The sequence below is a fragment of the Triticum aestivum genome, chromosome 6D (assembly GCF_018294505.1).
Source record: "Triticum aestivum cultivar Chinese Spring chromosome 6D, IWGSC CS RefSeq v2.1, whole genome shotgun sequence".
In the NCBI taxonomy this organism is placed as follows: Eukaryota; Viridiplantae; Streptophyta; class Magnoliopsida; order Poales; family Poaceae; genus Triticum; species Triticum aestivum.
In genome coordinates, this window is record NC_057811.1 from 255,167,785 (window position 1) to 255,190,185 (window position 22,401).

A 22,401-nucleotide genomic window follows, 5' to 3' on the forward strand; every position below is an offset into this window, starting at 1 on the left:
AAGGCGATGCAGCTTATGCAGAATCTGTTTGTGCAACAAAGGAGTTGAAGTTTTACAAAGACAACGTTGACCCAACAGATATGACCTCTCTGAAGAAGCCGACTACGGAGAATGAGCCGGCGATGAAATTTAAGTCAGCTGATGAGACTAAACTTGTCGATTTTGTTCCAGGAGACTCATCTCAGCAATTTAGCATCAGTGCCAATCTGGATCCAAAATAGGAAGGCGCGCTCATCGAGTTCATCCGTGAGAATAGGGACATCTTCACATGGAAACCTTCTGACATGCCAGGTGTACCTAGAGAGCTCGCTGAGCACACTCTCAATGTTGATCCGAAATTTAAGCCGGTCAGGCAGTTCCTTCGGCGGTTTAATGAAGAGAGGCGGAAAGCATTGGTGAAGAGGTGGCCCGGCTCTTGGCGGCCGGGTTTATTGTTGAAGTCTTTCACCCAGAGTGGTTGGCTAACCCGGTGCTCGTACTCAAGAAGAACGGCACCTGGCGGATGTGTGTGGACTACACGGACTTAAACAAGGCGTGTCCGGCTGATCCTTTTGCCCTCCCCCGTATTGATCAAATCATTGATGCTACGGCAGGTTGTGCACGCTTAAGTTTCTTGGATGCTTATTCTGGATATCATCAGATTAAGATGGCAGTTAAGGACCAGGAGAAGACGGCGTTCATCACTCCCTTTGGAGCCTTCTGCTATGTGTCTATGCCCTTTGGACTCAAGTGTGCACAGGCGACTTACCAGCGTTGTGTACAGAACTGTCTTCACAAACAGATTGGGCGCAATGTTCATGCCTATGTGGACGATATTGTGGTTAAGTCCATAAAAGAGGAAACCCTGATAGATGATTTAAGGGAGACCTTTGATAACCTCCGGATCTACAAGATGATGCTTAACCCGGCCAAGTGTGTTTTCGGCGTTCCTGCAGGCAAACTCTTGGGTTTTTTGGTTTCTGACAGAGGCATTGAAGCTAACCCGGAGAAGATCAAGGCCATCACCTCCCTGGCTAAGCCGGCGTGTATAAATGACGTTCAGCGCTTGGCGGGTCGCATCGCTGCTTTAAGCCGGTTTATAAGCCGTTTGGGTGAGAAAGCCATGCCATTATATCAGTTGATGAAGAAAACTGATAACTTTGTCTGGAATGATGCGGCTAATACTGCCTTCGAGGATTTGAAAAAGCAGCTGGCAGAGCCCCCAGTCCTTGCTGCTCCGGTCGATAAGGAGCCCTTGTTACTGTATGTGGTGGCGAACACACGAGCCGTCAGTGTGGCTATGGTGGTGGAGCGCAAGGAGGAGGGCAAGGAGCATCCGGTTCAGCGGCCGGTTTATTATGTCAGCGAAGTGCTCATTGAGTCCAAGCAGCGATATCCGCATTGGCAGAAGCTTGTTTATGGTGTGTTCATGGCAAGCCGGAAACTCAAGCATTATTTTCAGGGTCATCCCATCACTGTGGTCAGTTCTGCCCCTCTTGGTGATATCATTCAAAACAGAGAGGCCACAGGGAGAGTAGCTAAGTGGGCTATAGAGCTTGGACCTCATGGTCTCAAGTACGTGCCACGCACTGCTGTTAAATCTCAGGCCTTGGTGGATTTCATCAATGACTGGACAGAGTCACAAGTGCCCGAGCAGAAGCCGGATAACACATATTGGACTATCCACTTTGATGGGTCCAGGCAGTTGGAGGGCTCAGGGGCTGGAGTTGTATTGGCTTCCCCTAAAGGTGACAAGTTCCATTATGTGTTACGGTTGATGTTTCCTTGCACTAATAATGCGGCTGAGTACGAGGCCTTGCTCCACGGTCTTCGGGTGGCTAAGGAGATGAGCTTGAGCCGGGTAAGGTGTTTCAGTGACTCAGACTTGGTGGCTCAACAAGTATCAGGCAAGTGGGACTCTAAAGACCCTCTCATGGCGGCTTATCGCCGCGAAGTTGATGCCATTGCTGGGCACTTTCAGGGCTACCAAGTGGAGCACATTGATCGCAGGAAGAACGAGGCGGCTGATGCCCTAAGCCGGCTAGGCTCTCAGCGAAAGCCGGTACCGCCTAATACTTTCCTGGATGTCCTGTATAATCCTTCTGTTAAGCTGCCTACAGAGGAAGACATGGTTGTCCCTGACCCGGAGGCGCGACTGGTGGCGGCTCTCCACGTCATACCAGACTGGACAATGTCGTATCTGGCTTACATGACCCGGGGCGAGTTGCCTGAGGATGAAACTTTGGCCAGGCAAATAACCCGGCGAGCTAAGTCAATGATTGTTATCGATGGCGAGTTGCATCATCGCAGTGTTACAGGGGCGTTTCAGCGTTGTGTTTCCCCTGAGGAAGGGCAAGAAATCTTGCGTGAAATTCATGAAGGGGATTGTGGCCATCACGCCGGCTCAAAGTCCCTTGTGGCCAAGGCTTTTCATCATGGTTTTTATTGGTTGACGGCTCATGCAGATGCAGAGGACTTGGTCAGTAAGTGTGACGGTTGCCAAAGGTTTTCACGACGGGCTCATGTGCCGGCTCAGGAGCTGAGGATGATCCCAATCACTTGGCCCTTTGCGGTCTGGGGGCTTGATATGGTTGGGCCTTTCAAAAGGTCCAAGGATAAGAAGACCCACCTTTTGGTGGCAGTTGACAAGTTCACAAAGTGGGTGGAAGCTGAGCCAGTTAGCAAGTGCGATGCAGCCACAGCGGTTCAATTTATGAAAAAGGTGATTTTCCGCTTTGGTTTTCCGCACGGCATTATAACTGACAACGGCACCAATCTCTCCAAAGGCGCCATGGAAGAGTTCTGTCAACGAGAGCATATCCGACTTGATGTTTCCTCAGTGGCTCATCCTCAATCCAATGGTCAAGCTGAGAGAGCTAATCAGGAGATTCTGAAGGGTATCAAGCCCCGGCTTTTGGTCCCTTTGCAACGGACGCCAGGTTGTTGGGTGGAGGAGTTGCCCTCCGTGTTGTGGAGCATCAACACTACTCCTAACAGGTCTACAGGCTTCACGCCTTTCTTTATGGTTTATGGGGCAGAAGCAGTCCTTCCCAGTGACATCCGTCATGACTCACCTCGAGTGGCGGCTTATGTTGAGACGGATAATGAACAGGCGCGCCAAGATGCTCTTGACTTGTTGGATGAACAGCGTGATGTGGCAGCAGCCCGTTCAGCGATTTACCAACAAGACCTGCGTCGTTATCATAGCCGCCGGGTCAAATCCCGGGTCTTCCAGGAAGGCGATCTCGTGCTCCGGCTCATCCAGGATCAAACAGACGCACACAAGTTATCCCCGCCTTGGGAAGGGCCCTTTGTGGTCAGCAAGAACTTGCACAACGGGTCATATTACCTCATTGACATTCGGGAGCACAAAGATTCACGTAAGTCGGAGGAAGAGACCTGTCGGCCGTGGAACATAGCTCAGCTTCGGCCTTACTACACTTGAGCCACCGGCTCTCGTGGTGTATATATTTCTCTCAGCCATGTATATACTATGATAAGCAATAAAGCAGGACCTCTGTCCTTTTTTCTCCTCCAAATATGCACGTGTTGTTTTCATTGCAAGATTACATGATGATTTAAAGGAGGATCCGGCTTATGATCGTATTCGAATTTAGCCGTAAGCTATAAGGTCACTTGGGGGCTTCCTGTTCAAACATGGGTCGTATTCGAACCAAAGAGAACATAGCTGTCGATACCCATTTGATTGGCAAAGTGCCGAGCTCATTGGGAGGTTACCTTTGGTCATATTTGAATCATCGTTTAACCCCTTTGAGAACCGACGTGGATCGTATTCGAATCAGCGTCGTTAAACAATTCTTGAAATCACTTGGGGGCTTCCTGTTCAAACATGGGTCGTATTCGAACCAAAGAGAACATAGTTGTCGGTACCCTCTTGATTGGCATCGCCACACCCACTGGGGGCTATGTGATCGTATCCGAATCTTAGCTTAACCCCTTTGGGCCGGGTCTCTGGTCGTATTCGAACCGGAAGCCCCTAAGTTTTTTCTGCTTTATCACAAGTTTTCTTTGATTATGTCAAGGTGTGTACAGTCGGGTTTCACTTTGCCGGCTTAACTTTGGTTTACAGTATTGCTAAACGCAATAGGTATTATAAGGCAGGTAAACCGGAGTTGCGGTACCAACTTCCTCATCCGGATTATCTAAACCGGAAGTATGCTTGCAGGCCATTAAGTATGTTCTTACGGTTGTATTCAGGATATCATTGAAGACAAGTCCTTTTTGATTCATATTCCGGGTTATCTAAAAGTTATGATTCTCAGGACGGTAAGCCGCCTCGAGACTTGTGATTTGCCCTTTTATGCAGGGTAATTAAAGGCACCTCTTTTGAGGTTAAGAAAAAATAAAGGATTAATTATGACCCGGAGAAATATCAAAGAGACAACTTCAAAAGACTTTAGCATTCAATACGTGCACGATGGCGCGGCAGAGATAAACTGTTGTACCTACTCTATTACAAAACTCATCAAGTCTAAAAGGGTGGAGCATTGTTTGGTAAACCGCCAGCCGAGTTATGATGCTTGCTGAGTTGAAGTCTCCGGCTCGTTCCTATCCTCTCCTCCGGCTGATCCCAAGACCTGGAAAGTTGATGACTTCCAGTCGATGCCACTGAGAGCTTCGAATTGGGCTTCCTCGTCAATTAACCCGGCCGGGTCAATCTCCGGGGCGAAAGTGTGCTGATGAGCCGGCGGGATCAAGGTGAGGGCTTCATAGCGAGGGGTTGGAATCCTCTGATTCTCCATGTTGTAGCCCGGCTGGTACTTGGTTAGATCTGTGTCGTTCCCGATAAGGGTGGCCACCGGGCGTACAGCCTTCACGCAAGCTGCGAAGTCCTTCTGATCGAAAGCTGAGCCGTCTTCCTTCAGGCTTGGATAGCCAAGGGCGATGTCTGCCGGGTCTAACTCCGGCAGGAATGCCTTGGCCCGGCTCAGCGCGGCGATCGCTCCAGCTCTCGCAGAGGCCCGTCGCAGCTCTTGGATCCGCTGAGGCAGAACGGCGAGCCGGCGCAGGACTTCTGCCAGGTGAGTCAGCACCTCGTTGGATAGGGCCACCACGGCTAAGGCACGCTGTGACCCGGTGTAGAGCTGCTCCACCAAGGTATACACGGCCTTCAGCTTGGTGACCACGCTCTGGTTGAGGTTGGCATTTCTGGGACCTGTTTAACAGAATCAGACAAGCCGGCGACAAGGATGAGTTATGAGATATAAACATTTTAAACTTGATGAAAGCCGGTGAGGCGACTTACCGAAGATGGCGGCCACCATCTGGGAAACCTGGCGCTTTAGGCCGGAGAGCTCAGCGGTCTTCTCGGAGAGAGTCTTCTCCGCCTATTCAGCCCGGGTTACCAATGCGGCCTTCTCTTCGGCCCAGGCTTTCCGCTCAGCATCAAATTATGTCTTCAGTTTCTCTTGAGCGGCGATGCTGGATACAAACTTGGCGTTTGCCTTCCGGGTCTCCATTTCTTGCATCTTTAGCCGGCTCGTGAGATCAGCAAGGTCAGTCTCCAGCTTCTTGCCAGCAGCCTATATAAATTTCCGGGTTATGGCAAGAACAATTACTTTACAAATTTAAAGTCCCAAGCGTTTTCCAAGCAAAGACACTTGGCACTTGGGGGCTATCTTTCCGGTTCAAATGGAGTAAGCCGGAACCTAAGTCTACAACGTACTCAGTCATAAGTCGTTGACTTGGAGGCTAGCATGATACAGGTAACTAAGCAGTAAATAAGAGGACAAAAGGATGTTACCTCAGACTTCTGCTGGATTTGGGTCACCATGGCAACCTCGGCGTCCTGTCTCTTGTGCACTTGGCTGATGTAGCCAGAGACGAGCTCTCCAATGCTCAAGTTGGTGTAGTCGGAGAGGTCCAGGTTCACCCAGTGGGGCTGCAGCAACTCCCCCTTAGCGGAGCACTTGGCCAGCACGGTAGGTCTCCCCGGTTCAACGAACTCCGTCCGGGTGATTACCACGTCCGGGTCATTTGTTGGTTGGGCCGAACCGGAGGCCTCCGGGTTGACAGAAGCTTCTGCAGGCGCCGTGTCCATTGGAGTGGTGGCTTCGGGGGCGGAGGCAGCTGGCGGGTCTTGGACCGTCACCTCCGGCTCAGGCAAATCCGGCACTCCGGCTGACTTGGTTTTCTTCACCCTCTTGGTGAGCTTTGCCTGGGCACTGAAAGAACAACAAAGGTTAGTACAAAAATATGAGTAACGATCAGAACAACATGAGATGATTATCGTTACCCGGGCGCGGTCTTGAAAGCCGGAAGACTCGACTGCATAGAGTCGCCTGAAGAGGGGGAGGTCTCCTGATAATTGGAGTCAGAAGAGTTGAGTGGCTGACGGATAACACCTGCCAACGGGTGAAAAGGGTACAAGTGAGAAATAACCTCAGTTCGGCGCTTCCTTGATGTGTCAGGTAACCCGGCGGAGAGGTCGGTGTCCTTGTTGGTCCGGGTGTGACGCCGGCTCTCATGAACCTGTTGCTTCAAAATAAATTGAGGATCTTGATAAGCTAAGGGATGTGAAAAGCTTACTTTCCGGGTTACCCTTCGGACTTTCAGCCTTGGTAAGGGCTCCGAGTCGGAGGAAAGTGACATTACCTCTTCCACCACCGGGTTACTTGCGCCGGTGTCATCCTGTCAATGAGCAAGTATTGATAAGGCGGACAGCGACAAACAACAAATACGGCAAGGATTTAAAGGCTCAGGGGTTACCTCTGACTCGGAGCTGTCGCTTAATTGCATCAGCTCTGAAGCAGTAGGCCTGCTTCCTTTCCTGCGAGGGGCGGCTTTCTTGGCGGCTTTCTTCACCTTTCTGGCCTTCTTGGCCGCCTCATGGTCATATTTGACCCGCCAGAACTTGTCGTCAGCCTGAAAAATACAATGGTGATTTTTTTAAACGATTCAGATGAGAGTTATATACAGAAGAAGATAGGATGTTCAGATTGGCGGCTTACCGCTGGGGCTGGGTTGGTCTTGCAGAAGGGGGCTAACCCGGTCCTTCCACAGTCTGCCAGGCTCTCGTTCAAGAGAGCCTTGGTCATCTCCTCTGCAACGTCTTCAGGAAGATCGTTGTGGCTGTGTCTCTGAGGGTCGTCTTTGCGGCCCGTATACTCACACATTAAGCCGGGGCGGCGGCTCAATGGGATCACCCGCCATGAGATCCAGACCCGGACCAGATCGATTCCATTCAGACCATTGCCCAGGAGAGCCTTGATCTTGTTGATGGTTGGGAGCAGAGGCTGGCGCTCCGCCGGAGTCAGTTTGTCTGACAGTGGGTGTGTTGACTCCAGGCGTGATGGGCGAAAGCCGGGCAGCGGACTTTCATCAGCCGGTGATGTATCTTGGCAATAGAACCAAGTCATGTTCCAGTCCTTTGGGTGGCTCGGCGGCTCTGCGTAAGGAAAAGGCAGTCCCTACGCCGCTGGATGGAGATGCCGCCTAACTCCAGACTTGGCCCATTGGCGCACTCATTCTGACGGTTTAAGTAAAAAAGCTCTCTGAAGAGCAGCAGACTAGGCTCTTCTCCAAGATAAACCTCGCAGAAGACTTGGAAATTGCAGATGTTGGACACGGAGTTGGGTCCTATGTCTTGAGGCTGTAAATCGAAGAAATTTAGAACATCTCTAAAAAACTTTGAGCCGGGCGGTGCGAAACCCCGGCTCATGTGATCCGCAAAAATCACTACCTCCCCATCCTTTGGCTGTGGCCTTTCTTCTGACGGGTCAGGGGCACGGTAGGACATGATGTCTTTCTTGGGCAGATATCCTGACTTAACAAAATCCGCTAGGGTCTCGTTGGTGACATTGGACCTCATCCAGTTACAAGTAATGGGAGCTTTGGGAGGCATGGTGAAAGTCGGCAATCTATGACAAAAAGGAAAAACGTCCGGGTTAATGATAAGCCGGAGGAGATCTACAGTTCAAAGCTAAGGTGGCGGCTTATGAAGGGGACTAATGGTATATACCTAAGTACAGCGGGTTATTTAAGCCGCAGGGACATCCAGAATAAATTGATTATCTACGGCCTTATCACAGCTAAGCCGGAGGATTCTACGGCGCGTGGTTTCTTTAAGCCGGAACTGTAAACCGCCAAGATTCAATGATTGCAGTTTTTTACTAAGTGTGGTAAAACAGGTTTCACACATTGCAGTAACTTTTTTGGATCGAAATGGTCGGGCAAAAGAAAAATTTCTAGACCTAGAAACAGAAGCGAGGGAGTTCTTGGGCCCGAACAAAGTTCCTATGCAGTAAAAAGAGAGCTGCTTTGCGTGTAAAATGGGTGCTAAATAGTCGCCGCACTAGTTCTATGCAGATCTAAGATCAAACAGGGGCAGTAACTATGAGAACTACCGGAACTTGCGGGCAATGGCGACGAACACGAAGAACGCGGACGAATCCTACGGCAGATCTACTCTACAGGACAAGCAGGACTTACAAGAGCTGGAGAGTCGCGGGGGTCGCCGCGTTTCTCTCGTCAGATCAGGGTGATGCAGCGGCCTGAGCTGGTGACGACGAGGAGACCCGTGGCGGCGACGGCGGCGGAGCTCGAGCAGCACGGGACAGTGAGAGGAAGAAGACGACAGAGGAAGGAGCGTGAGAAGAGCCCGTCGGGCCGGCCTATTTATAAGGCGAGCTCGTAAAGCGGGCGCGAGAAGGAGACCGTGGTGTGGTTATCTCCCCACGCAGCGCCTCGATTTTTGGGATGACAGTAAAGGAAAAGATCCGTTGCGGATCTGGCGGAGTAAAAAACTGACTTAATGGAAGATGACGTCACGGCGGATTATCCGGAGTCCAGAGGATGACGTCACGCCGGGTTATGGCCTTCACACGAATGGTAAGCCGGAGATTTTTTCTGTCGAAAGAGTTGAAGATTGACATGAGCCGGCTCAAATCAATCTGGGGCCTAATGTTGAGGATATAGACCTTAGAGTCACTCGCCAGGAGGGGCCGGGTTACTCATATGGTCATTGCCAGAAGCCCGGTGCCAAGCTTAAAGACGGTGGGACAAAGATGGGCTTAAGACCCGGATATGGCTTAAGGCCCGTATTTACAATCATTATTATGGTAGAACTTGTAGTGTAAGGCAAGAATAGTTGAGAGTCCGAGCCGGACACTCTTATGAGCCGGCCGGGACTCTGAGAGCTGCAGGGCGTCAGCCTCCCTATATAAAGGGACGACCCGGCAGCAGTTTAAGGGCGACAACAATCTCATCGAGAGCCGGGCATAGCAGTTTAGCTCCCTGGTTATCGAAACCCTAATCAATACCTCATCAAACTGGACGTAGGCTTTTACCTTCACCGTAAGGGGCCGAACCAGTATAAACCCTCGTGTTCCTTGTCCCGCATTAACCCCTTCAAGCTTCCTAGTTGCGATGGCTCCACGACTAAGTCCTAACTCAAGGACATCTGCCGTGACAATTCCACGACATACTTAGTGCCTGCTGCAGCTCCACCTCATTACACCATCCTTTCCTATAAGCTTAAATAGTCTTGATCTCGCGGGTGTGAGATTGCTGAGTCCTCGTGACTCACAGATTCTACCAACACAGTTGCGGGTGCCGACGATGCCAGTGCAGGTGACGCAACCGAGCTCAAGTGGGAGTTCGACGAAGAACGTGGTCGTTATTATGTTTCTTTTCCTGATGATCAGTAGTGGAGCCCAGTTGGGACGATCGGGGATCTAGCATTTGGGGTTATCTTATTTTCATTTGGATTTGACCGTAGTCGGTCTATGTGTGGATTTTGGATGATGTATGAATTAATTTATGTATTGTGTCAAGTGGCGATTGTAAGACAACTCTCGTTATCCCTTTCTTGTTCATTACATGGGATTGTGTGAAGATAACCCTTCTTGCGACAATACCACAATGCGGTTATGCCTCTAAGTCGTGCCTCGACACGTGGGAGATATAGCAGCATCGTGGGCGTTACACCCAACCTGCGGCCCGACCTCGGGAGCGCGCCTGCTCCTCACGCTCAAGCCTCAGGAGGGGTGCTGGAACAAGGAGTTCAAGGAATACCTGACGCAAGGGATGCTGCCAGAGAAAGAGGAGGACGCGGAGCGCGCGGCCCGACAGGCTACGGCATACTGCATCCAGGACGGTGAGCTATACAGGAAGCGGCCAAATAATGTTTCCTTGCGATGCATCTCCAGGGAGCAGGGGAACGAATATCTAGCTTACATACATGGCAGAAACTGCGGGCACCACTCGTCGTCACGTACCCTGGTCAGTAAGGCGTTCCGCAGTGGGTTCTACTAGCCTACGACACTCAACAACGCGACCGAGCTGGTGAGGTCCTGCGAGGCCTGCCAATTCCACGCCAAGGAAATTCATCAGCCAGCTCAGGGCCTCCAGACCATCCCGCTCTCGTTGCACTATGCATTATTTTGGAATTGAATCAGTGGATATTTCTGAACATTTCAATCTGACGGAATCAAGGGATTAATGGATTTACAAGAATGTGTACACAAACATTATTTTGAAAAATGAGCAAAGGCACTCATTGCACTAGGCATGATTTTAGAAGCATCTAGGAGTTGGTTTCACTTGATTTGGATTTCAAGTGAATTTCCTATGAATTTGCAAAGTTGGCTATATATGGAGAAATAGACCGTTATTTCATGTGGCATATAAAGTATTGGGAAAAATGTTCAAAAACTATGTATCGAACTTACAAGTATAGGAATTTGATCGTGGCATTTGGATCAATAATGGGCTCTCTGCGGTTTTCTAAAGTTTATCACTAAAATGGAAAATGAGATTTCATAAATATTTTGTGAAGGAAATGTTTCTGAAAAAATGTGCAAATTGCACCATGTGATAGATCATGAACTTAGGAACTACGATAAATTTGAATCATCAATTTTGGACTTCATTTGAATATTCTATGGATTTTGCAAATCTACAGAAAAAGAAAAGGAAAAGGATTTACCTAAATGAGCTGGACCTGGGCGGCGGCAGCGCGCACTGAGCGCGGAATAGTTAGTGGGACGGCCCAGCGGCTTAGCTGCGCAGGCAGAGGAGGTGACGCCGAAGGCGCGTTCAGGGAGGTCGCCAGCCAACGCGGAAAGCGGATCGGGCTGACGCGCAGGGCCCAGCAGCAGGCTGTCTTCAACCTCCCGCGTGGCACGATGGGAAACAGAGAAGGCGAGGCCGAGCGGGGGCTGGCGCTCTCCCCGGCGGCACCGGCCAGCTCCGGCGACGCCCAGCATGCTGTCGGATTCAGGAGAGCGTGCCGCACCCGGCGAGGTGCGCCACGACGACTGGGGCGGCCGGATGCGAGCGGTGCATCGCCCGCGGCGGACGGAGGAGACAGTGAGGTTGGGGCACGGTGTTGCGGCCGCGGAGAAGAAGAAATGGAGTCCGGGAGAGGGCCGTGGGGAGGTGGGTGATGCTCTTGTGCAGGTAGTAGGGGAGAGGAGCACCGAAGAGCTCGAATTTGAGCGGTGGCCGGTTGCAAGGTTTCCGGCCATGGATGTGAATGGGGGCACTAGATGTGGAATGGGTTGGCCTGGAGAGCGTACGGGAGAGAGAGAGAGAGAGAGAGAGAGAGAGAGCCAAAGGAGTAGAGAGGGGGCTTGGGGGTGGCCTTAAGTAGAAGGGGGCGAGGTGCACCGTGGGCTTGTGCGCCGGCGAGGTCGTAGCCGTTGCTGGAGGCCGCAGGAGGGCTCGGCTTTGAGTCGGGGTCCCCACGGCCGCCCGGAGCGTGGCGACCGTGGCTTCGGCCGTGGAGGAGGGCGCGGCGGAGGCTGCTAGGATAACCACAACCCCCATCAGGCCTGGCGCGACCAGCCTCGCGAAGATGGCTGGCGCGGTCAGCCTCGCGATGGCCCCTGGTGTGATCAGCCTCATGAGGCCTGACCACATGGCAACGTCGGCCTCCCTCCGCTGCCGCCACCACCAAGAAGGAAAGACGACAACCATTAGGACGATGGGGCTGGGGGCTTTCAGGAACCTCACGCGATTGCCTACATCCTCGGCGGTGCCCAGGCACCCGCCTCGAATTGCATCTTCAAGCAGTTCTCTCATGAGGTGAATGCGGCCCTCCCGATGCTTGAGGCCGTGCGCCCCGTCAGGTGGTCGTAGTATGCCATCACCTTCGACTCCAAGGATCACCTCAGGTGCGCGGCCACTGCTGGCGCGCTCCCCATGCTGTGCATGGCCACCATCAGCAATGTCTCCATCACCAAGACTCTCATCGATGGCAGCGCGGGCCTCAATGTGCTCTCTGTTGAGTCCTTCGAGATGCTTTAGGTGCCCTATGACCAGCTCATGCCCACCAGGCCATTCTCTGGGTTAACGGACGGCTCTATCGTCCCTCCTGGGCAGCTGCGCTTCCCTGTCACCTTAGGCAAGCGCGACAACTACCACACTGAGCTCATCGACTTTGACGTGGCCCACATCGACATCCCGTACAACGCCATCCTTGGGCATCCTTCCCTCGCCAAGTTCATGGCGGCGACTCGCCATGGCTACAACGTCCTCAAGATGCCAGGATGCAGCGGCATCATTACGGTCGCCTACGATGAGAAGGACGTGGCTGCTCTCTCGAGCATGCCTACCATGCCGCGGCGGCCGATAACGCTGATGACGAAGGTGGCGTTCTGCCTCTCGAGGCCACCCCCACGAAGAAGAAGCAGCTCCTCCCAAAGCGCCATCCGGAGGCCAAGAGACCAGTTAGCCACACCTCAGTCTTTGCGCCCGCAGCCGAGGCGCCTCTCCCTCCCGCATAAGAAGGCGCGCCTGGTGCCTCCCTTAGGACGGGCTCGAGGGCTTCCATCTGGAGAGCCTATGACCTGACCAGTGTGACATGGGAGGTGCTCGGGCACCACTTCGATGTGTGCCTTGATGCGCGCCCCCACAACCAAGGTGCACGGCATGAGGCGCCAGGAGCATGAGAATTCATCACCAAGGCGATCGAGGAGCTTCAGGAGGTGCTAGCCATGCGAGGTGAGCGTCTCCCCGCATGATCCACCAGTGTAGCTGCCGCCCCGACGCGGGTGGCGATCTGCGCGTCTATGTCAACATCCCAGGCCTCAACAAGGCCGCATCATAGGACCTCTTTTGGCCATCACATGTTGGACGGAGTGGGGGCTACCCCTGTAACTACATCTGCATGTTGTTCAGCCTGCTGAAACATTGGCGCCTCGTACCAGTGCCTGGTGCAGCACGCTATGGTGTCTCACGAGGCTCAGCGCTCGGCGGTCGCATCTAAGGGGGCCCCAGACCCTCGCGAGCCACTTAGGCCTCTGGAGCCATGAGGCTCGTGAGGAGCAACCTCCATGGCACGCTTCCTCAGCTACCTCGACGCTTCTACAACACCGGTGCCAGGTGACCTTTTGGTTTGTTCAATTGAGGGCGCCCCTCGGGCTGCATTATCCTCAACCTGCAAGGGTCTGCCCCTACAGTTGCATCTTCCCACAACTGCTGGAACCGACGCGGACCCCCAGGGGAGTGGGTCCGCGCCCCTGGGGAGCCGCCACGGGTGTCGTGATGGACTTGCGAGGGCGGCTGCGCCCCTTCTTGGGTGGCGGTAGCTCTGGCTCGTCCCGTGGCTCCTTGCCCATCTCGGCAATAGATAACCTCCTCACCGGTGCCATGGCTACTACTGCAGAGGTTGGGAGTGGGGAAGAAAGAAGACGAAGATGGGTTGGGGGCTCCGGTCCCTTCGCCCTCTTATAGGCGATCGGAGAAGGCCAATCAGCATCCCTTTGCATTAGAAGCAATGATGGCCTCGCAGCATGTGTGCCAGGCTTTTTGTCAGCCTGGGCAGTTGACGAGGCGACATGGGGAAGTGGGGCCGTTCGTGTCCCGTCGTGCGCCACGCGTTAAGCCTGGCCCGTAGGCGATTGGGGCCCACATCACTTCGCCCTCTTTGTTTCCTTCGCCTCGAAGCCAGGCCGACCGCGTCGTGGGCCCGGGGGCTACTGTCCGCATTCTAGGATCGGGGTTACCCAGACCTGCCTGCCCGTGGCCTAGCACATGGCTCCATCAATGGCCCGGTACGGCCCAGTTCCAAGGACTCGCCAGCAAGACCCTCGCGAGGCCCCCCCGCCTCGCAAGGCGAATGGCACCAAGGCCTCCCGAGGAGCGGCTTCTGATGCTGCCTCCCGAGGAGCGGAGATTTCTATGCAAGCACCTCACCTCACGAGGCGCGCGATGACGTGATCCATTACAAACAAGGCCAAGCGGGCGCCAGCAGTCGCAGAGGTAGACAGTTTCCTCTTTGGTGCTAAGGAGGCAAGGACGTACGCGGGTTCCCGAGGAATCCCCCAAAGGTTTCCATTCCAGTTCAACAAGACCAAGACCATGAGTTCGGCAGGATGGATGTCATCGCCGAGCCCACCACAGCGTCACGACGAGAAGGTTTGCAGGCGAAGACCACCTTTCGTCAAGATAAGATGTACTCTTGTCCGCTTTCAAATTGGACATTGTGGAATCCCGCCTAAGCTACGAGGGAAGAGGGCCAATGCCACTATAAATATAGGTTTGTCTCCACCATAGAGAGGGGATCGATCCAACCCCTTCGGCCATTGAGCTCTCCCGAGGTAGCTCTCACTTGTACTAGTTCATACGCATCCTCCACACGAGGCAATCCACCCCAAAGTAGGAGTAGGGTTTTACACCGCAAGGTGGCCCAAACCTGGGTAAACCACCGTGTCCAATTCTTGTCCCCGCTCGCTCAAACCCGACGAGGCCAAGCCATGGGGCAGTGAGCAGAGAGCTGCAGTTAGGATAGATCCTTCGTACACGCCCCAGAGTTCAAACCTTGTTTGGGTCCGCGGAGCCTCGATTTCGACAGAATAAAGCAAAGCTTATTCTATTTTTTTAGGTTTTTTGTTTTTGAAAACTAACTTGCAAACAAAAAATCACAATAGTAAAATGGAAAATGAAAAAGCAAGTAAAAAGCAAAGTGTTGGAACAGACCAACACGTGTATTTTGATGCTCAATGATCTGAAGTACAACCTCATTACAATTTATTCAAATAATATCGCCACATCTTGATGTAGACGAGGTAGTGACCTCCCCCAAGCTTAAGCTTTTGCAAGCCCAAACCGGCAAGATCATTGTGACGGCTAGTTAGGATCCCATCCTTGGCTCTAGTAGGAGAAGCTTGAACTCATGCAGGCGGACGTGTCTTGAAGGGGCGTGGAGGGGCTACTCATATCATTAATGGAGTCCTAGAGACTGTAGAGGTCAGTGTAGGTGGTGCAGGCTTCTTGTTGTGACTGCTCCTCCTTCTCTTTGGTGGCGAGTTCTTCTTCATCTACTTGTTCAGGTTTGGGGCCTTCTTGGTGAAAAGTTGCATCTCCTTCCTGAGGCGCATAATGAAATTGTCCATTTTCTAGAGAGAAACGGTTATTGAAAGTGCAACTAATCCCCGGATGGTTTGGTAATTCATAAAAACATATAGCTCATTAAACTAATATCCATCTTTCCCTAATAATAAAGCAGCCATCGCTTCTGCCCGCACGCTCACCGTCGTAATACGCTTCCCGTACCTAAATATTGTTCGTAATACGTTTTCGTACCTAAAAATCGCTTCGTTCAGTGTTTCTGCCGATACTAAAAAAAGACTCGCTTGGTTGGTTTTACGTTACTAGGCCAGGACTCTTATGGGCCGAACAGCCCAACCGCAGCTAAGGGAAAAAGTTTGAGCTAGGACTCTTCTCCACCTTCCTTCAAAAAAGGACTCTTCTTCAACCCGTCCTCCGGACTCGAGGAATCCTCCTCCATGATGGCAACTCCTCCGCCTTCCTTCCTATAAGAACCTCCTCCTCGCGCGAGCCACCTGATTTGCTGAGATCGTGGTAACACGCAAGTGCGGCGCGGAGCTCGCTCAAGGTCGATGCGCCCCGTGGTGGTGGCGTTCGAGGCGGGTCGGCCAGAGGTTCAACAATTTCTCGATCTCCGGGGTTCAACAATTTCTCGCCGGATCCGCTCGTCGGCATCCGTGGACTGCATGAGCCGGATGTCTCCTGTGCCCTAGCAGTGGTCAATCGATCTCCCTCTCCCGAACGACCCCGGTACCCTCCCTATCTGCTCTGTTATTCTCAGACCTCGGCTGCGGCGTGGCTGCTATCAGAACTTCTTCCTCATATCACGATTTCATGCACTACGCATCCTGCTTGCCCATAGCAACAGTAACACCATCACCTTTGATTGGAATTACCTTATTAGTGAATTTGGTTTGATTGGAATTACCTTGTTTGTGCAATTTGGTCAAGCGTGTTCACATATGATGCCACTGAGCCTGGGAATGAGGTGGATTGAGCCTGCCTAGGCACCAGCTCCTGTGATTAGATGGAAATCAGAGTGTATGATTTATTCTTACAGAAAACTTTTCATGCAAACTGGATGTCCTCATGTGTCCTTTCAGTACCATGATTGCAATTCATTTCAGCAAACTATGTAAGGGCCAAAAACAGACATGCTGCTGCAGATGTACTACTTCTTCAGTTACATGAATAGATAGAGCTAAAAATAGATTCTATAACTGATTTTGGAGTGTGGCACTGTCAATTTCAATAAATCTGCACTACAAGCTAAAGGTGTGCTATCTAATACAGATCAATGAACAGATCTTGCTGTGTTGTGATGAACAGATCCTTCAAAGTACCAGTTGTAATGCAGCAGCAGGCCATATATTGGTACAAAGAAACCATATAAACTGGATTCAGTCACAAAAAAGATCATGTCTATATAAGTTCTCTTATCTCTTGGTGTGGATTTTCTTTAGGAACTTACTTGGTGTGAAATTATGTTCCTGCTTTAATAGCCAAATCAATATCAACAACTATATATTCCAGTATTTACTCCTTTCCACTTCTGTTCTACTAATGTGTGCCTACTTTTGTACAATGCTTTTAACTGAAATTGGTTGGTCATGCAGACAGTAGGTGCATGAGCCCATGGCCGGTTGCGTCGGCGATGGGGTTGGAGCGCATAATAGTGACATCAACCTGACTGCTGGCTGTTAAGCATCTTCTTTGACGTCCATACTACCACATATCTTATTTAGTTTGACCTTCTGTGAGGATGAGGGCTTCGTGTCTCACATGATAGTGTTCTCTCCCAATCTTACGAGGCTACCACAATCATAAGCCATCATGTTCATTAGGGAAATAATGATTCAAGAAAAGAAGATGGTTTGGGGAAACACAAATATGCTGGGGGCATAGTAAAGCTGCAGATCTAAATGCATGGACAATATCTCCTGCAGTTTTGATTCATTTTTATTCAGGTAACTGCTCCAGGTGAGAATGATATGCTGCTGGTCATGCCAAAGGTTGTGATACATTTTTTTATGATAGTATGAATTGATTGATGATGCATCACAAGAAGCACAAGTTCTGCAGTATCCATTTCAGCAAGAAGTTTGCATTGAGTAATTCTTTTCAAGAAGAAGCTTACCATGCACAACTAGCTAGCGAATACTTCATTCTTCGGTGGAAGACATAGCATATAATTACCTTGAGCACATCAATACAAGATTTTCTAGCATCAAGTATTGTTCATGGTTCACTCATAATGTGTGTTCTGTCCACTTTTCAACTTAATTTTATTAAGATTTCTGGTTATCACTGCAGGAGTTGCACCAGAGTCAATGAGGGTAGTCTGCATTGCAGACTGTGTTAACTATTCCAGATTTTATCAACATTAAATTGTGCATTGCCATTGCCATTTCCATTTCTTGCATCACCTACCTTGAAGTTGAGAGGATTGATTTTTCTGTAATTGTTCAATTGGAAGTAAAAAATCAACTCTGCATGCTTACATGAAGCTAGATTCCTGAAAAATAGTTGTTTTCGCACAGTATATCAGTATTTTGTTTCCCGATCTAAAAAAGATGTGTCTGAGCCTGACACAAGAGTTTGGCTAATCTGCAGTATGACTCATTAGTAGTATTTTCTTAGACATGTTGAATCATTCCTCTATCCCAGTATTCAAAATTTACATATTGTGATATTGTCACAACTGTCAAGTGTAGGTTCCACAACCAAGCAGAAGTTGTCACCAAAGGTCAAGATGGAAATAGGTAAAACCGGTATTTACATGTTACACATCCGCAGCTGTAGGATGAACTGCCATGGACTCCTGACCAACTATCCCACACATACGACTCTTTAAAAGGATGTTCTTCCTCTATCTCTCCATGTCGTGTTTTATTCCATCCCATACTTCATGGTTCCATCAGTACTGGATTCCCAACAAGGAGAACGTGATTCGGTCCATCTATGCCTTCCCCTTATCATATTCAAGGTTTTGCATTACAGGATGATTGATGCGTCCGATGAGCATCCACAATAATGTGAAGTAAGGAGGCGACATCGGTAGTTGAGGCTATCAAGTGGAGGAATATGTTGGATTGGTGGTGGCACGCAAATCACACTCTAAATCCAATTGGAGTTCATCTATTCTACCATCGCCCCACGCTGTCGGTAAATAATCCCCCATCCTAAATCCCTCGATTATCAGGTTGTTGGATTTATAACAGAATCCCCAATAAACAGGCTTGATCCATAATATCTTATCAAGAAAAATTGGCCTTTTCTGCCGTATCTTGCAGCACTTCTCCTTACCAGATTACACGTTGGAGGGAGGGGGGAACCAGCTGGGGCGGTCTGCAATCTGCAAAGTCTAAAGTTGAACCCTGCACGTACATCTCGCCGATGCCGACAATATTTGGTTTGGTTTCAGTGAGCACGTGCTTGAACGCCTCAAATTTTCTTGATATGTCCCTACTGTTAAGGCTGGCGCCTTGATGCTCCTGCAGGCTACCAGGAAGGACCTATTCAATTGTGTTGGTTGTTGTGTTCGTTCTAATGGGATACAAGTCACATGGCGTGATGGACATCAGGTGTGCAGAAATATGTTTGTGCTTTGATAGTTTCCTGATATGCGCACATGTGTTTTTAATACTTCCCCTTGGATTATAGGAATCAGACTTGTGATGGAGATCAGACAGGCAGAAATATGTTTGCAGTAAATAGAGTATAAGAGCTCCTATGAATTAATATGTTTAGAAGTTCAATGATCGATCTCGTCTTATTAGTAACTGAGTTAAGCAACAGGCATATGTACTATCAGTTTTTATGTCTGACGCTCTTGCCTTCCATACGTACTGAATTAACAAAATTCCTATGTTCAGGAGGCGATGCAGCGCTGGAAAAAACTCATCGTAGTAATTAGCTAATTACTGTATATTGTCAGTTATACTTCTCTTCATATATACTACGACATCATATTTCCCTCTCTATCTGCTAACATGAAATTTGTATACAGATAGAGAAGACAAACAGAGCTATCACTATAGACGCATAACGAACTTCTCATATTTACATGGTTGAGTATAAATGTATGTCCAAGTATTTTTATAGTTCAATGTTACGTGAGTAAATATACATCTTACACCAAAATATTCAGAAATCCTCAGTTCAATATACTATGTTCATAAATAAATAGATGATTAACTCGACGCATGCATAATAAATTCAAGGTATCTAACCACAGTTTTTGTAAGTAAAAGGCAGTATAACAAAGAGTAGAATCTAACACTTATTTTCGTGTCATTTTGGCTTCAGTATTGAGAGAAATAAAGTTTTTTTTTTTGTAATGAAGACGCCAAAGGCGTCCGGCTTTAAATTACCAAAGCCAACAAGGCAGCGTTCACAAAGTCTGAAAACAGATACCACGGCAATCCAGCTTAAGTATTACATAACCAGCCAAAATAAAAGAGGTCCATCAACACCAGCACGCAGGCTGGAATAACAGGTCATCGGCAAGCATACACAAAGAAACGGATGCAAAATGATATCAGTCTTGAGCAGCTACTTGGCGCGCTTCCACCTGAATGTTGCGGATCCGCTCCATCGTCTCGATCATGCGCTCCTCATCTTGCAGTTTCCCCAACGGTGTTCAGGTCTGCAAGAAGAGGTGACATTTGGACAGGACATTGGCTGGGTGAGAAGGGAATTTCTTCTGGATGGTCATCTTATTACGCACAGTCCATAAGGACCAAAGAGCGCCCCTATGCATCACCAAACAATCCTTGCACTAGCCCCCTTTTGCGTATGAATAATTTGTAAAAGATTGGCACCGGATGAAGGGTTCTAGTTTTGCTGGAAAGCGGCTCACAGCGCTCCAGGAAAACGTGGCTAGGTGACAATGAAAGAAGGCATGATTTGCAGCTTCGATGGTACCGCACACCACACAAGACCAGTCGGAAGGTCCGTTGCGTTTCGCAACGTTATCCGCCGTCCGTAGGCGGTTTTGGAACATTTGCCATAGGAAGATTTTTAGCTTAAGCGGGAGACCGGCCTTCCATAGCCCCCGAGCTATGGAGAGAAATAAAGTTAGGGTAACTATTCATTCTAAATGGTTTCTTGTCTTACTAGATTGACCTTTTTCTTTCCTTATAGATCCGTAAAATAAATAGCATATCATGGTTTTCGGTCTCCTCATCGCCCATTGGCATCGTTTGGATGCTACATTCCTCTAGGACGACTTGTTGGGTGGAGCAATAGGAGGCCGGGGTCACACGTTCATGGAGGATGCCGCGCCCTATAGGGACGTTACAACTTAGATGAGGAGCCCGTTGTATCGCTCGGGCATATGTACTAGTTTAAGATAAATATTTTAGGAAGTTCAATGAATGTCATGGCATGGGCTAGAGATGTGGACCCGTCAAAATGCTAAGGACAAAGATTGGCAAAAGCTCAAGACTCTTCATCTTTATTTTAGTGATCCAAGATCACCTTGAGTCCATAGGAAAGCCAATACTATTAAAAGGGGATGAGGTGTTGCTTAATGGCTTGGTTGCTCAAATGCTTAGTGATATTGCTCCAAAACCCTCAACCACTTTCTCCATACAAATATGTCAAAAACCTAAACTCTAACTCGGCCCCACTGATTCTCTCTATCCGGTGCCACCGAGTTCATATGACATAGCCACTGCTAGAAACCCTAGCTAACAGTTCGGTCTCACCTATACGGATCTCGATCTCACCGAGATGGCCTTGCCAACTCATTGTTTTCAGTTGCAATTATTTCGGTCTCACCGAGATGGCTTGACCAAGTCTCTGTTGCCCTATTGCTTCACTTCGGTCTCATCGAGTTGATGCAATTTGCGCCACCGTGATTAGGTTTGCCCTAAGCCCTAGCACATTGGTTTCACCGAGTTGTTCCAGTTGGTCCCACCAAGATTCCTAAAATTCTAATTTTTGAACTAATCGTTCCCACCGAGTTTACCCATTTGGTCTCACTGAGATTGTTCAAATGTGTGTAATGGTTGGATTTTGTGTGGAGGCTATATATACCTCTCCACCCCCTTCTCCATATGTGAGAGAGCCATCAGAACATGCTGACACTTCCACCATACATTTTCTAAGAGAGAACCACCTACTCATGTGTAGAGATCAAGATATTCCAATCCTACCATAAGAATCTTGATTTCTAGCCTTCCCCAAGTTGCTTTCCACTGAAATCATCTTTCCACCATATCCAAATCTGTGAGAGAGTGTTGAGTGTCAGGGAGACTATCATTTGAAGCACAAGAGGAAGGAGTTCATCATCAATAGACCATCTATTACCTTTTGGGGAGTGGTGTCTCCTTGATTGGTTAGGTGTCGCTTGGGAGCCTCCGTCAAGTTGTGGAGTTGAACCAAGGAATTTGTAAGGGAAAGGAGATCGCCTACTTCGTGAAGATCTACCAGAGTAAGGCAATTCATTCATGGGAAATGGCCATGGTGGGATAGACAAGGTTGCTTCTTCATGGACCCTTGGTGGATGGATCCTTCCGTGGACTCGCCCAACCGTTACCCTTCGTGGGTTGAAGTCTCCATCAACATGGATGTACGATACCACCACTTATCGGAACCACGCCAAAAATCTTCGTGTCTCCATTGTGTTTGCTTTCTCCAAACCCCTCCCTTTACCTTCTATACAATTTTTTACTTTCCGCTGCTACACTCTGAAGTCTCCATCAACGTGGATGTACGATCCCACCACTTATCGGAACCACGCCAAAAATCTTCGTGTCTCCATTGTGTTTGCCTTCTCCAAACCCCTCCCTTTACCTTCTATACAATTGCATGTGTAGGTTGATTGCTTGACTTGTGCTAATTGCTAAAATCCGCCCACAACTAAAATTGGGTTAGATTTTTATTTGATCAAGTAGTCTAATCACCCCCCTCTAGACATACTTTCGATCCTACAAGTGGTATCAGAGCTTTGGTCTCCATTTTCCTTGATTGGCATAGCCTGGGATTGCATATTTAGTCATTCAATACAATGCATGTTGCTAAACAACAATTAAAAAACGAAAAGGCATCTTAACTGCAATATCCTTAACAGCAACCAAATATCGTTTCATAGTGGTATTGTTGAAACTGTTATTGATGAAA

At 49.5% G+C, this 22,401-nt stretch overlaps 1 long non-coding RNA gene across 4 annotated transcripts; it reads left to right on the forward strand.

The window, feature by feature from the left end:
• Positions 1-15,628: 15,628 nt before the first annotated feature.
• On the forward strand, positions 15,629-20,460 carry LOC123144570 (uncharacterized). 4 transcript variants are annotated; one of them, XR_006471713.1, is made up of 5 exons: positions 15,629-16,023; positions 16,890-18,438; positions 18,567-18,685; positions 18,774-18,857; positions 18,937-19,340. It is a non-coding gene; the product is annotated as an uncharacterized lncRNA (long non-coding RNA). The 4 variants fall into 4 exon arrangements; XR_006471714.1 differs by having other exon boundaries at positions 18,567-18,857; positions 19,283-20,460; XR_006471712.1 differs by having other exon boundaries at positions 18,567-18,857.
• Positions 20,461-22,401: the final 1,941 nt, after the last annotated feature.